This window comes from Pristiophorus japonicus, chromosome 11, assembly GCF_044704955.1.
Source record: "Pristiophorus japonicus isolate sPriJap1 chromosome 11, sPriJap1.hap1, whole genome shotgun sequence".
Taxonomy (NCBI): Eukaryota; Metazoa; Chordata; class Chondrichthyes; family Pristiophoridae; genus Pristiophorus; species Pristiophorus japonicus.
Window position 1 is genome coordinate 127,236,887 of NC_091987.1, and position 14,123 is coordinate 127,251,009.

Sequence of the window (14,123 nt, forward strand, 5' to 3'; positions counted from 1 at the left end):
AGTTGCAGGAGGAAAAGACTTTGGTACGGCCCTCACAGGCTCCAAAATTCAGAGGACAACCACCAAAAGTGTCTAAGCAGGCACAGCAGGGAAGTGAGGAGGCTGCCTCTACCTCTGCTGAAGCCACAGGGAAAGCACCCCGTAGAAGCACGTGTAAGAGAAAGATGTCACCCAAGGAGATTCACAAGGGTAGTCACTTGGGTGTTTTGTTCAATGTTGTTGTAAAATTTCCAATAATTTAATCTTGACCATAAATGTATTTATTTTCAAAACTTTCCAGTCTTGGACAAATTTGTGTGCACAATGGGAAGTGGCTTAGTTAGTTGGAGTGAAGGGTCAGACCTAATTTTACCTCCACAATGGTGGTGACTGTGAAAGGATTGGATTGGTTCTGGTAGGGATGCTTTAAGGTCTGGCTGTGGTGTGTTGCCAAATTGGCGCAGCATGTGGCAGCCATATGGGTGTACTGCGTAAAGTTAAGTAAATCTGGCCATGGTGAGGCCATCCCTGGCCTCAAGGGAAGCAATGTGCTCACGTGCTGATGCGATCTGCACCGCAGGTTCCTCCAGCTCTTCATCCTCGTCGTCTTCCACCTGATGCTCCTCCTGCTTCTCCTCCGAAGAGGCTGTGCGCTCTGCGGCTTGTTCCCCATGCAACATTAATTCGCGCTGCTGTGCTATATTGTGCAGGGCGCAGCAGTGCACAGCAGACTACGACGATTCTGGATAACCTGGCTGCTGCGTACTGAAGGGTTCCGCCAGATCTGTCAAGACATCTGAGCATGTCTATTGTTTGCTCTATGAAACATTTGGTGGAGATGTGGCTTTCATTATATTGCTCCTTGGCCTCAGTACTTGGCCTCTTCCAAGGGTGTCATGAGCCACATCTTCAGTTGATAGCCCTGGCCTCCAAGCAGCCAGCCAAAAAGTCTGTTTGGAGGTGTAAACAGCTGAGGGATGGTGGACTGGCGCAGGATGAAAGAGTCATGCCAGCTGCCAGGGAATCTGGCACACATATGCATAATCTTCCTATGGTTGCACAGTGAGGGAGTGGAAGTCCTTGCGGTTGAAAAACACTCCTGGGTTATGATGGGATGCCCTAATGGTCACGTGTGCAGTCGATGACATCCTGCACCTGTGGGAAGCCAGCCAGAGTGGCAAAGCCAAGCACCCACTCAGTAACACTAAATTCATCAGTGGCAAAGTTGATATAATTGGCTGACTTGTCATCGGTAATTGGCATCAGTGATCTGGGTTATGCATCTGTGGGCAGCCGACTGCGAGATGCCCCAAATGTCTGCTGCAGATCCTTGGAAGGAGCCTGAGGCAAAGAAGTTGAGAGCAATGATGACTTTGGCAGCCACTGGTAAGGCTTGTCCACCCGTTCCTCTGGGCTGCAGGTCTTGCTCCAGCAATCTGCAAATGTCTGTGATGACCTTTGACACTGCTGCTCAGTCATGTTGAGGAAGCTCATCCTCTGCCTGTATACTCTGTGGTGGGGGTATTGCCTCCGGCATGGTGCAGCCCTGCACTGATGCCCTCTGTCCTGTGCAGCATCTAGGCATTGAGGAGAAGGTTGGTGGTGTTGTTGTTGAAGCTGCTGGTGTGCTTGGTGCTGCTGGTGTTGGGGCTGATCGCGGTCAGATGATGAGGACCAAGATGAGACAGGATAAATGGTACCCATGCTGATGGAATAGATGGCAGGTGAAATAGAGATGACAGAAGAAATCTGACAATGGTGAGAGAAGTTCTTCCAATGAGGTGACAGTGGATGGAGAACTTTAATTGACAGACTTGCAACCAGCAGAAAGCTCAATCTGTGTTGCAAATTCAGTGAGAAATCGCTTCTGCATGAGGAAAGCAATCAGCTATCAGGTGGGATCTTTCATCGTACATTTCATCCTGTCAACTAATCAGCTGGAGCAATGGCCACTCAACTCCCGTCTCAGATTTACAGACGTGGTTTCCAAACAATATGGTCCCCCTGGGAATCCAGTTGAATTTAAAAGGTAAGTTTAAAAGCACTCTTAAGGGTTCAACATAAAGGTAATGATTGTTTAAATTGGGTCTCCCATCTCTGCCGGTCAGGTCCGCGATGATAGACACACCTGGGGGAAAGGCAAGTGGGAGTGAGATGACAGCGGATTCCCGAATGTTGTCAAAAATAACAAATTAGCCATCCGACCTGCCATCGACCTCACCTGCTACCATCCCAGAAAGTTCTGGTAAAAGTAGTAGAATTAGGATGGTTGTGAGTAGATAGAATCATTATATAAAACACAGCATATTAACAGCAGAGGCATCCGGGTAGCCTAAGCAGTTTATAAAACCAGAAGGTCAACTGTCCGCAGAGGTAAACCATGCCAAAAAAACCCTCCTATTTAGGAGTCATGCTTGATCGCACTCTGTCATATAGGCAGCATCTCCAGAACTTTGGAAAGAAACTAAAGAGGAGGGTCAACTTGATCCCGAAGTTCACCGGATCCACATGGGAAGCAGACGCTCAAACCCTCCATACTGCAGCACTCGCCCCGGTGTACTCTGCAGCGGAGCACTGCTCTCCGACATGGCTATAAAGTCCGCATGTCAAATCCGTTGATGTCCAGCTGAAGTCTACTATGAAAATTAGCACCAGTAAACCTTTAATGACACCAACACTTTGGCTGCCCGTGCTTGCAAACATCGCACTACCATATCTATGCCACGAATATGTAGTCTCCAGAGATACAACCACTACACCAGCAAAGACATGCCAATCTAGGCCAACTTGAATAACCTATCACCAACCCATCTCAAATCTAGAAGGCCATTTTGGACCATTGTTGAAGCCCTTCAGAGATCTCCCCTCAGCCTTGATGACTGATGGCGAAGGATCAAACCTTCTTCGCAAACAGTGGACAACCATCAACCACCTCAGAACCGGTCATGGTAGTTGCTGCCACCTTCTCCGCAGATGGAAGATTAAAACATCCCCATCATGCAACTGTGAAGCTCCTAATCAGACCTGGAGCAAATCATTGAGCATTGCCCTCAGAGAAAATTCGCATGCAGCCTACAAGATAGCCACACTGTTACACTGGACGCGTTGGCTTGGATATCTGACTTAGATATTGATATTTGATTTGCTTTGCTACTACCATATGAAAGAAGAAGAAGATTATGTAGGAATATTCAATTGAAATAGTAGCCAATACTGATAGTTGTGCACAATATACAATTTGATGCAGAAGAGCTCCTGGGCATTACAGGTATCATCTAATAATAAGTTAGCATTATCATCCAATAATAAGTCAGCATCCCAGGATCCTATGGCCTAGAAATTGGTCTTGCACTGGCCAGCTGATGAAAGCTGGATGTAGGGAACAATCCCTGCGCTGGAACAAGTAGACCCAAGGCCCCCCCCTTTATTGAACCTTAGGCTTCATTTAAATAAGATCAACAAGCTGGAGATGCATGCTAGGCATCCCCAGGCAGCTCGCCAGCAAATCAGCATTGGATTTTGGATTGTTGCACCAGCGGCCATCAGGTAGATCTTGGGAAGCGATCAAGAGTGAGGTGCGATTGGGAAGGGGGAGGTGATCTGGAGGGTGGGGGTGATAGGGGAGGGCGGGATGATAGGGGAGGGAGGCGATCGTCATGGGGCCAAGCAGTAGCCAGCAACATTCTTCAGCACTGCAGTGGAGCTGGGAGAAACATTCCTGCTCTTCCTGGCTCCAAATTCAGTATTTTGCAATAAACTTTGAGGATTACTGGCTAGGTTACATGTAGACCATGTTTTCCTGAACTCAGCTGGCCCAGAGTCACCTGCATTCCAGGCAGACCATTTTTGCAAAAGTAGGCTTAAACAGGTTTTGGTCCCCTTATAAGCATATGCAAAGAGTCCACCGCCTGTTTTCAGGCGCGGGCCTGGACACCTCTTTTTCTGCTTTGACCAATATGGTGGGTGGCTCACTTCCAGCACAAGAGTTGCACATGCACACTGCCCGCCATATTAAATATTCGGGCACCTATTTTGGCATCAACCACCCTCTAGGCCAGCGTCAGTTTAAAAAAATTAATTCATGGGATGTGGGCATCGCTGGCAAGGCCAGCATTTATTGCCCATTCCTGCTTGGCTTGCGAGGCCATTACAGAGGGCAGTTAAGAGACAACCACTTTGCTGTGGGTCTGGAGTCACATATAGGCCAGACCAGGTAGGGGCAGCAGATTTCCTTCCCTAAAGGACATTAGTGAACCATTGGCTTTTTATAACAATCCGATAGTTCCATGGTCACCATTACTGATACTAGCTTTTTATTCCAGATTTATTTAACTGAATTTAAATTCCCCATTAGCCGTGGGATTCAAACACATGTCTCTGGATTACTAGTCCAGTACTTGTAATTGTGTTGCAGCTTTACAGAGTGAAAGATTTCTTGTTACATATTTTGAATAATTCCAGTAAAGCAGTAAGCATTTTTTTCCATGATTCCTGGATAAAATTATTTGTGCTTTTGTTAGGTTATTTCCTTAACTTATCATTTTCAGATTTTGGGTAGAGGAGGATTTGATGCTACTTGTAACGAGAATAAGAAATTATAGTCCTACAGAAATTTAATTTGCTAATTTAAAACTTAAGTTTATTTTTCTTTGAAACACATTAATTACAGAAAATTAATATGGAGAGTTACTGTGTCCCATGCCAGAATGTTGCAAGTAATTATAGTTTATGATTATGAAAATCTGTGTTTAGCCATATTGCTTTCTTGGCTGTACATAAGAGAATCCATTTTTAGTTCATTAATAGGGAATGATTCTAACTCCTAAAGGACACTATAAATGTTCTTGATGAGACTGATTGTTGTGAATGATAAGCTGTTGTAAACATCTAGCTTATATTCTAACACATTTTGCTCATTTACTCATTGATCTTTTCATATTGGTCTTCGAAATGATAGGTAGCACCAATTTAGCAACAATTAGGCATTTTCTGAGATATTTGAAGTAAATAATTTGAGTTTTCGTTAGTAAAGCATTGCATTCACAATCACAATAACATCCTCAAAATATATTGACAAATGAAAACCATTCTTTCAGGTTTGGTAATCCTTAAAATCCCAGAATGAATGCTACATAAATGAACTAGCGCAAAAATTAAAACTATCGGAAAAGGTCATTTGCTAACTAACCCATGCTGTAAATCTGTACAATTCTTGGGATGGAAATATGTTTCTGTTCATTTTCAGGCCTGAACTAGGTGGCACTCTGGGTGCTCAAGGCTCACTGGAAATTGAGCATTGAGCCGGCGAGCTGCAGACACCAATCATGCATCCACAGACAGCTTGCCAGTTTGACGAAGACAAAATTGGGCTGGCTGCTTCCCTGGCAGCAGCCCTCGGGTAGTTCCCGAGAAGGGGATGGGGAGTGATCAGGACGGAATGATTGGGAAGGAGGTGAGCAATCAGGAGGAAGAATTGGGGGTTGACAACAATCTTCAGGACTGCTGCACATTCAGGGAATTACTTTCTTTAAAACATACCTTTTTGGTGGTGGCCTCCAGCGGTCTATTTAAGGACTGCTGGTTAGACCACATATAGACATGGTCATCGACCTGAAACATTAACATTGTTTCTCCACAGATTATCCGGAACAGTAGCATGGTGGTTATGTTGCTGAACTAGTAATCCAGAGGCCTGGACTAATGATCCAGTAGACGAGAGTTCAAATCACACCACTGCAACAGGGGAATTTAAATTCAGTTCATTAAATAAATCTGGAATTAAAAAAGCTAGTATTAGTAATGGTGACCATGAAACTACTGGATTGTTGTAAAAACCCAACTGGTCCACTAATGTCCTTTAGGGAAGGAAATCTGCTGTCCTTATCAGGTCTGGCTCATATGTGACTCCAGACCCACAGCTGTGCGATTGACTCTTAACTGCCCTCTGAAATGGTTAGGGTTAGGGTTAGGGGGGTTAGGGTTATGGTTAGGGTTAGGGTTAGCAATCCACTCAGTCATACCAAAGTGCTACAAAGAAGTATCACCACATGGACTGCAGCGATTTAAGAAGGTGGCTCACTATCACCTTCTCAAGGGCAAGTAGGAATGGGCAATAAACGTTGGCCTTGCCAGTGAGGCTCACATCTCGTGAATGAATACATTTTTTAAAAGATGCTGCCTGACCTGCTGACTAGTATTTCCAGCATTTTCTGTATTTATTTCAGATTCCCAGCATCCACAGTATTTTGCTTTTGTAGACATGGTTATCCTGAATGCAGCAAGCTTAGCGCCAGCTGAGTTCAGTGCAGCCCAGTTTCGGAAAGGGGGCCTTAAGTAGGCCTGAGGCCTACATATTTGCACATATAAAGGGCTTAATGTGCGGGCTTTGCACATATAAAGGGCTTCAGGTGCGGGCCCTGGACGCCATTACTTTAGCCTTTACAAATATGATAGGCTCCACATGTCTGGCGCAGAATGTGTGCGCACTCTCCATCTGCCATATTGGATGCTTAGGAGCATGTTTTACACCTGTCAATGAATTTCTAGGCCCTTGTATGTGAATATTTCATACATTCTAATCAGCAATTTCACTGAGAGAATATTTTATAGGATAACCTTTCCTTGGCTCGACAAACCATATGTTCTTGAAAAAGTATCATTGTATGCTTGGGTTTTCCCTAAGTCTAGTTTTAAATATAACTATGGTCACTTCTATTTTTGTGACCCATGACAGCTGTAATTAGCACAAAAATTGCAAATATTTCTAGATTAGGTGCCAGCACTGCATCTAATGGATCATTACCATTATGCGCACTAGGTCTGTGCAGCAGAGTTGGTCTCCAGTCGTCTTGGTTAACCCTTGCTACCGGATCAAGAGCTAGCTCTGTCAAACCAGTGTGGTGGTTGGTGTGCAACGGCCACCCCACGTTAAAAGAATCCATGCACAGGCATCTTCCACCCTTCAGTATGTATTTCGGGACCTAGAATGTCAGGTTCCTCATTGAAACACCTGTGAACTCATCCCTTTTTGGTGTGGAAGCAGGTCATCCTCGATACAAGGGACTGCCTAATACTAATACCATTAGTATGGACATAATTACTGAGAATTGCAAAGTTGTATCCTTGAAGATATTTTTTCACTTATAGTCATATTTATACAGGAACTATTTTGAGGACATTATTTGAAAGCAGTTAACCTGTGATAGTTAAAAATCATACCTGAAATGTTAACTCTGTTTCTCTCTCCACAGATGCTATCTGACCTGCTGACCTAACCTTTCCAGCAGTTTCTGTCTTTGCTTCAGATTTCCAGCATCCATTATTTTTTGGTTTTGTTACTATAGTTAGCTTATTATATCATTTTTATATTTTTCCTTAAATTTGTCCTGTCTATAGGCAATGGTAATCTATCAGTCATCATTTTTAAAAAAGCCTTTCCATTGGTATTGTTAAATTATGGTTTTGTGCAACTGAGACTATTAGCTAACTACCATAACTACCACAACTACCACACCAACAATAGTCTTGATGTGTACCTGGACATTTTTTTAATGTTTGTTCATGGGATGTGGACGTCGCTGGCATGGCCGGCATTTATTGCCCACCTCTAATTACTCTTGAGAGGTGGTGGTGAGCCGCCTTCTTGAACCGCTGCAGTCCATGTGATGAACGTACTCCCATAATGCTGTTAGGGAGGGAGTTCCAGGATTTTGACCAGCGATGATGAAGGAGTGGTGATATACTTCCAAGTCAGGATGGTGTGTGACTTGGAGGAGAACTTGGAGGTGATGGTGTTCCCATGTGCCTGCTGCCCTTGTACTTCTAGGTGGTAGAGGTCGCGGGTTTGGGAGGTGCTGTTGAAGAAGCCGTGGCGAACTGCTGCAGTGCATCTTGTAGATGGTACACACTGCAGACATGGTACGCCAGTGGTGGAGGGAGTGAATGTGCAGGGAGCAGTGTGGCTGCTGCAGGAGGGCGACAGCTATGAAGCCAGGTCGCTGATTGCAGTGCAGGCAGGCACAGCAGGAGGGGCGAAGGAGCGCAAGAGTCCATAGAGGAAAGTGACCAGGGCCCAGGAGAGGCGTGAATCTGGGGACCAGAAGAGGCGAGGGCCCAGAGGCAGCATGGGCCAGCCCACACTGCGATATGTGTGCACGCTCAGTCTGTGCAGCAGAGCTGGTCTCCAGTTAGTCTTGGGTAATCCTTGCCACTGGACCAAGATCTAGCTCTATCAAGCCCGTGTGGTGGCTGGTGTGCAACGGCCACCACATGTTAAAAAAAATCCAAGCACAGGCATCTTCCACCCTTCACGATGTAGTTCGGGATCTGGAATATTAGGTCCTTCATTGAAACACCTGTGAACTCATCCCTTTTTGGCGTGGAAGCAAGTCATCCTTGCTTCGAGGGATTGCCTATGATGATGATGATGCTGATGGAATATTTAATGTGGTGGATGGGGTGCCAATCAGGCAGGCTGCTTTGTCCTGGATGGTGTCAAGCTACTTGAGTGTTGTTGGAGCTGCACTCATCCAGGCAAGTGGAGAGTATTCCATCATGCTTCTGACTTGTGCCTTGTAGTTGGCAGAACGGCTTTGGGGAGTCGGGAAATGAGTCACTCGCCATAGAATAACTAACCTCTGACCTGCTCTTGTTGGCACAGTATTTATGTGGCTGGACCAGTTATGTTTCTGGTCAATGATGACAGACAGGAAGTTGATGGTGGAGGATTCGGTGATGCTGATGCCATTGTATGTCATGGGGAGGTGGTTAGACTCTCGCTTGTTGGAGGTAGTCACTTATCAGCCCAAGCCTGAATATAGTCCAGGTCTTGCTTTATGTGGGCATGGACTGATTCATTATCTGAGGAATGGAATTGAACTCTGTACAATCATTAGCGAACATCCCCACTTCTAACCCTATGATGGAAGGGAGCAGCTAAGATGGTTGAGCCTAGGATACTGCCCTGAGGAACTCCTACTGCAGTATCCTGGGGCTGAGCAGGTTGGCCTGTCTTGATGGTAAGGGCAGTCACTCTCACCTCACCTCTGGAATTCAGCTCTTTTGTCCATGTTTGTATCAAGGTTGTAAGGAGCTCTGAAGCAAAGTTCCCTTTAAGCTGTGCTGTTGTGCAGCACTCTGGACCTCCCGTGCGGCTGGCTTGCTTGCTTTTCAATGGCAAAAACCACACATGCGCAATATTCGCACCCAAAATAAAATACCGGGAACATTGATCGGGAGCCAAGTGGTCCTGGCAGCACATCAGTGAGCAGGTTATTAGTGAGTAAGTGCTACTTGATAGCACTGTCGATGACATCTTCCATCACTTTGCTGATGATTGAGAGTACACTGATGGGGTGGTAATTGGCCGGATTTAATTTGTCCTGCTTTTTGTGGACAGAATATACCTGGGCAATTTTTTACATGATTGGGTTGATGTTGTAGCTGTACTGGAACAGCTTGGCTAGAGGCATGGCTAGTTTTGGAGCACAAGTTGTTGTGTATGCAGACTATGGATGTACTCTCTAGGTAGTCACTGTGTGGTTGCACAAGATGGAGACTTGTTTACCTGATTTAACACCAATAAGGTTTACACTGTGTGTATACATGCTGGCACCCACGAAGGCCAAGGATAAGACATAGGATGAGCTGACTGAACTAATTCGCAACCAACTTAAACCAAAAGGGAGCATCCTCACGGCCAGGCACAGATTCTACACTCATCGCAGACCTGAGGGCCAGGAAATTGCAAAATATACTGCCAACCTCAGGAGACTTGCGGCATTGTGTGATTTTGGCACGCATCTCAACGAAGCATTGCGAGACATCTTCGTTGTAGAATTGGCCACGAGGGCCTCTTTCACAACCTATTATCTGCCGACACCACAGTCAACCTGCAGAAAGCCATCAGCATCAGTCAGGCGTTCATGACCTCAACCTGCAGCACCAAGCAAATTATTCATCCTGTGGACTCAAACCCGACAAGTACTGTACACAGAATTGTGCCTTCACAGGCAAGACTGTAGAACGTGGCTCTGCCCAGGGCAGAGAGCACAGACCTCAGGGTTCCAGAACTCAGAGTCCGCCGAGGGGTGCTAATCGAGTAGCACCATGCTGGCTTTGCAGAGGAAACCATAGGGCTCACCAGTGTCGGTTTGCTGAATACGTATGCAAAGCCTGTAACACGAAGGGCCACCTCCAGCATATGTGTAAAAGAAATACGACTCACCGTCTAGCAGAGGTAGATGACTTTGAATCCAGCAAGGAGTATGATGATTTGGCCAGAGAGGCAGCTCAGTCCCAAGAAGAAGTGTATGGGGTGTATACCTGCACCACCGATTGTCCTCCAGTGAAGATGGAAGTCGAGATAAACGGCGTTCCATTCTAAATGGAAGTGGTCACGGTAGCGAGCCAATCAGTGATGAGCCAGGATGCCTTTGAGAGGCTATGGAATGAAAAACGACCCGAGCTGGTTCCAGTACAGGAAAAGTTGCACACCTATACCAAGGAGCTGATCCCAATCCTTGGTAGTGCGGATGTAAGTGTAATCCATAATGGCGTGGTGCACAAGTTACCTCTATGGATTGTTGCAGGTGATGGTCCAACTCTACTCGGAAGAAGGTGGATGGGGAAGATCCAGAGGAAATGGGAAGACCTCTTCACTCCAGCAATCGCTGTCCCCCGTGCTCAGAGGCAGAGCAAAACCTCACCTTCGCTTGGGCCAGGCACCAGAGAACAGACCAGCGCAGCACCTGAGGCACAGACCATCCATCACGACTGCGTGGCAATGATCCGACCAGAATGACCTAAAAGTACCTTCCCGGTTCCAGTGGTGAGCCCTATGGGGAGGAAGATCGAATTCACAGGAACTCTTCCAGCTTTTGTGGCAGAATCACGGGAGAGAAGGATCAAGGCAGTTGACCTCAAGGATAGAGGCAAGATGGCATCCCTGATGCAGCGAGGGGCAGCGTAGCTGAAAAGAAAGATGGCCACGGCAATATCACAAGGTGCAACGCTGAGGGACCAACACGTGGTGTCTAACAAAGGATTTGACTGGGGTAAAGCCAGCAGGATTCTCTTAAAGGAGACCTGCAACCAACTGAACTTAAACAGACATTGTATACATGGAAATCAATGTAACGAACCGATTAAGTTTGTGAACAAAATGTTGTCGCGAATTGTCGGTACTATTCCTAATGTAAAGAACAAAATGTTGTTGCGAGATGTCGCGAATAGAATGTCCCCAAAAGTAGCAAGCGAGCAACCTCAGGCGGGTGAAGGCACTGATCCTGATACCCTGCCCCAGGTCTATCCCATGCTGCAAGCACCCGATAACACTATTCGCCACAGACCCAGAAACGAAAATGGAGCCAATACACGCAGTCGGCCGCCGCTACCCACCACCCAGGTGGAGATGGCGCAGCCCCCAGACCCAGTCGCTACCTCGGCCATGTCCGGGAGCGAAAGGTCAGAACCAAGGAGTTCCCCAAACGGGACCTGGAATAGCCAGGTTCCGAACACCGTTAGAGAGCAGGCGGAAGACTCTGCAGCCCTCAGAGGACAGGGAGGCCCCACACACCTGTGGCTCTACCCACCACTAGGCAACAGCAAAGGCCCTGAGTTCTGGCTAGGTGGGCGAACCAAGCCCACCCCGCTAGCAGGGGGCACAGCACCACCATCAGACGACTAGGACCCCATCCGGTTGCTCTGGAACTAGCGTCCTCGCATACCTGTACTGCTACCTCAGTACTGACCATGACTGAACCATGAATGCAATCTACCCAATCCTGGCGCACGACCGTAAAACGTAACTAATGTAAGTCACTGAACCAAGGTGTCACAATACAAACTGTAACAAATTTTCTTCTTCCTTTCTTTGTACTTGCACTGTGTATGATCCCCTGTATGTTAATGTAACGGGCCAGCTGCATGACCTTGTTGTTTGGGGGGGGGGGGCATGGAAATGAAGGTATGTAACCATGGACACACACCCAGAACCCACTGGAACCTCCACTCCATCATCGAACCATCCAAACTGTAACCACTACCCAACGTTGTGGCAAAAGGACTTGGGGGTTAACAGGGAGAGAGCCAAGCCAAAGCACAGCCAAGGTGCAAGGGCTATTGGCACTCAAGTCTGGGGAGAGCTAAGCCAGAGCACATAGTGCAAAGGTAATTGGCGCAAAGGACTTGGGGGAGAGTGATGTTGTGTATGCAGACTATGGATGTATTCTCTGTGTAGGCACTGTGTGGTTGCATAAGATGGAGACTTGTTTACCTGATGTACTATCAATAAGGTTTACACTGTGTGTATACATGCTGGCACCACTAGAGGGTGCAACTGGTGGAGACCGGGGGTTTCCTGCCCTGGTGGCAGGGCCCAGTATAAAAGGCTGCACACCATGCTTGTGCCTCACTCTCGAGTTTGGAATAAAGGACCAAGGTCCTTTAAGTACAACACATTGCCTCATGGAGTCATTCATAAGTACATTACAGATATAACATGACAGCCGGGTTGTTGTTGGGGCCCATAGCCTTTGCTGTATCCAATGCACTCAGCCTTTTCTTGATATCATGTGGAGTGAATCGAATTGACTGAAGACTGGTTCTGTGATGGTGGGGACCTCAAGAGGAAGCCGAGATGGATTATCCACTCAGCACTTCTGGCTGAAGATGGTTGCAAAAGCTACAGCCTTGTCTTTTGCACTCACATGCTGGGCTCCGCCATCATTGAGGATGGGGATGTTCGTGGAGTTTCCGCCTCCAATTAGTTGTTTAATTGTCCACCACCATTCATGATTGGATGTGGCAGGTCTGCAGAGCTTCAATCTTCTTGGTTGTGGGATTGCTTAGCTCTGTGTATAACATGCCATTTCCAGAATGAGATATTCCACAGGAAATTTTGTCTATTCATTGTACTGTGAATAGCATAATAATTACATAAATGTTTCCAAGCAGATCAAAATAAAATTCACACCCATGTTAGTATGCTGACTATAGCAATCTGAATTGTTTCTGTGGTTACACAAAGGTAGACAGTGTAATTGGTATAAATACAGCCGCTTTTTCTTATTTTTTGAAGAGAAATTCCATTAAGACTGAAGCAATAAAAGTAACAATGCACATCGATCATCTTTTCAATAGCGTGTAAATCCAAAAACTATTCAAAGTATGATGGTGCAAATGCTGAAAATCTAAAAGAAAAACAGAAAAGGCTGGAAGTACACATCAGGTCAGTCACCATCTGTTAAGAGAAGAGGCAGTGGGGTAAATCTTGACTTTGTGTGATAGTGTACAACGAGTGCTAACGAATCGGCAACCCAGTTAACATCGCTCCTGATTTTTATTTCTATTCACTTCAAAATGCCCTCAAAAATCCACAGAACTATCAGAACATAAGAAATAAGAGCAGGTGTAGGCCTCCTGGCTCCTCGAGCCTGCTCCGCGGTTTAACAAGATCATGGCTGATTGATCATGAACTCATCTCCACTTCCCTGCACATTCCCCATAACCCTTTATTCCCTCATCGATCAAAAATCTGTCTAACTCCGCCTTAAATATATTCAATGACCCAGCCTCCGCAGCTCTCTGGGGCAGAGAATTCCACAGATTTACAACCCTCTGAGAGAAGAAATTCCTCCTCATCTCAGTTTTAAATGGTCGCCCCTTATTCTGAGACTATGGGCTAGAACCTCCCCTTTTTTGTATGTTTAATGCCCACTTAACCACTAAAACGCAAGGGTTTCTATGTTTCTATGAAATAACGTATAACGCCCATATATCGCCCATTTTGGCACAAAATGGAAATTGCCGGGCATTTTTCGGAAACTTATCGCCGAGCGTTATTTTCCCCATGTGCTTAATGCCAGGAAAAAATATTACCGCCCGCCCACTTTTTTGGGGCGGAATCAGCAGAATGGGCGTATTCGCCCAGCGTTACTTTCCGCACGGATTTAGCACCGAGATTCAATATTAACGCCTGCCAATTTTTTTTGTCGCAAAGAGCATATTTACCTAAACTAGCGGCCATGAGATCGCCCTGCGTCAATTTCACCACGTCTCACACATAGCGGCCACAATATTGCTCGCCCAAAAAACCACCCAGAAAAAGTGGAACTAACTGGAACAAATCACAGCGTTATGGACTC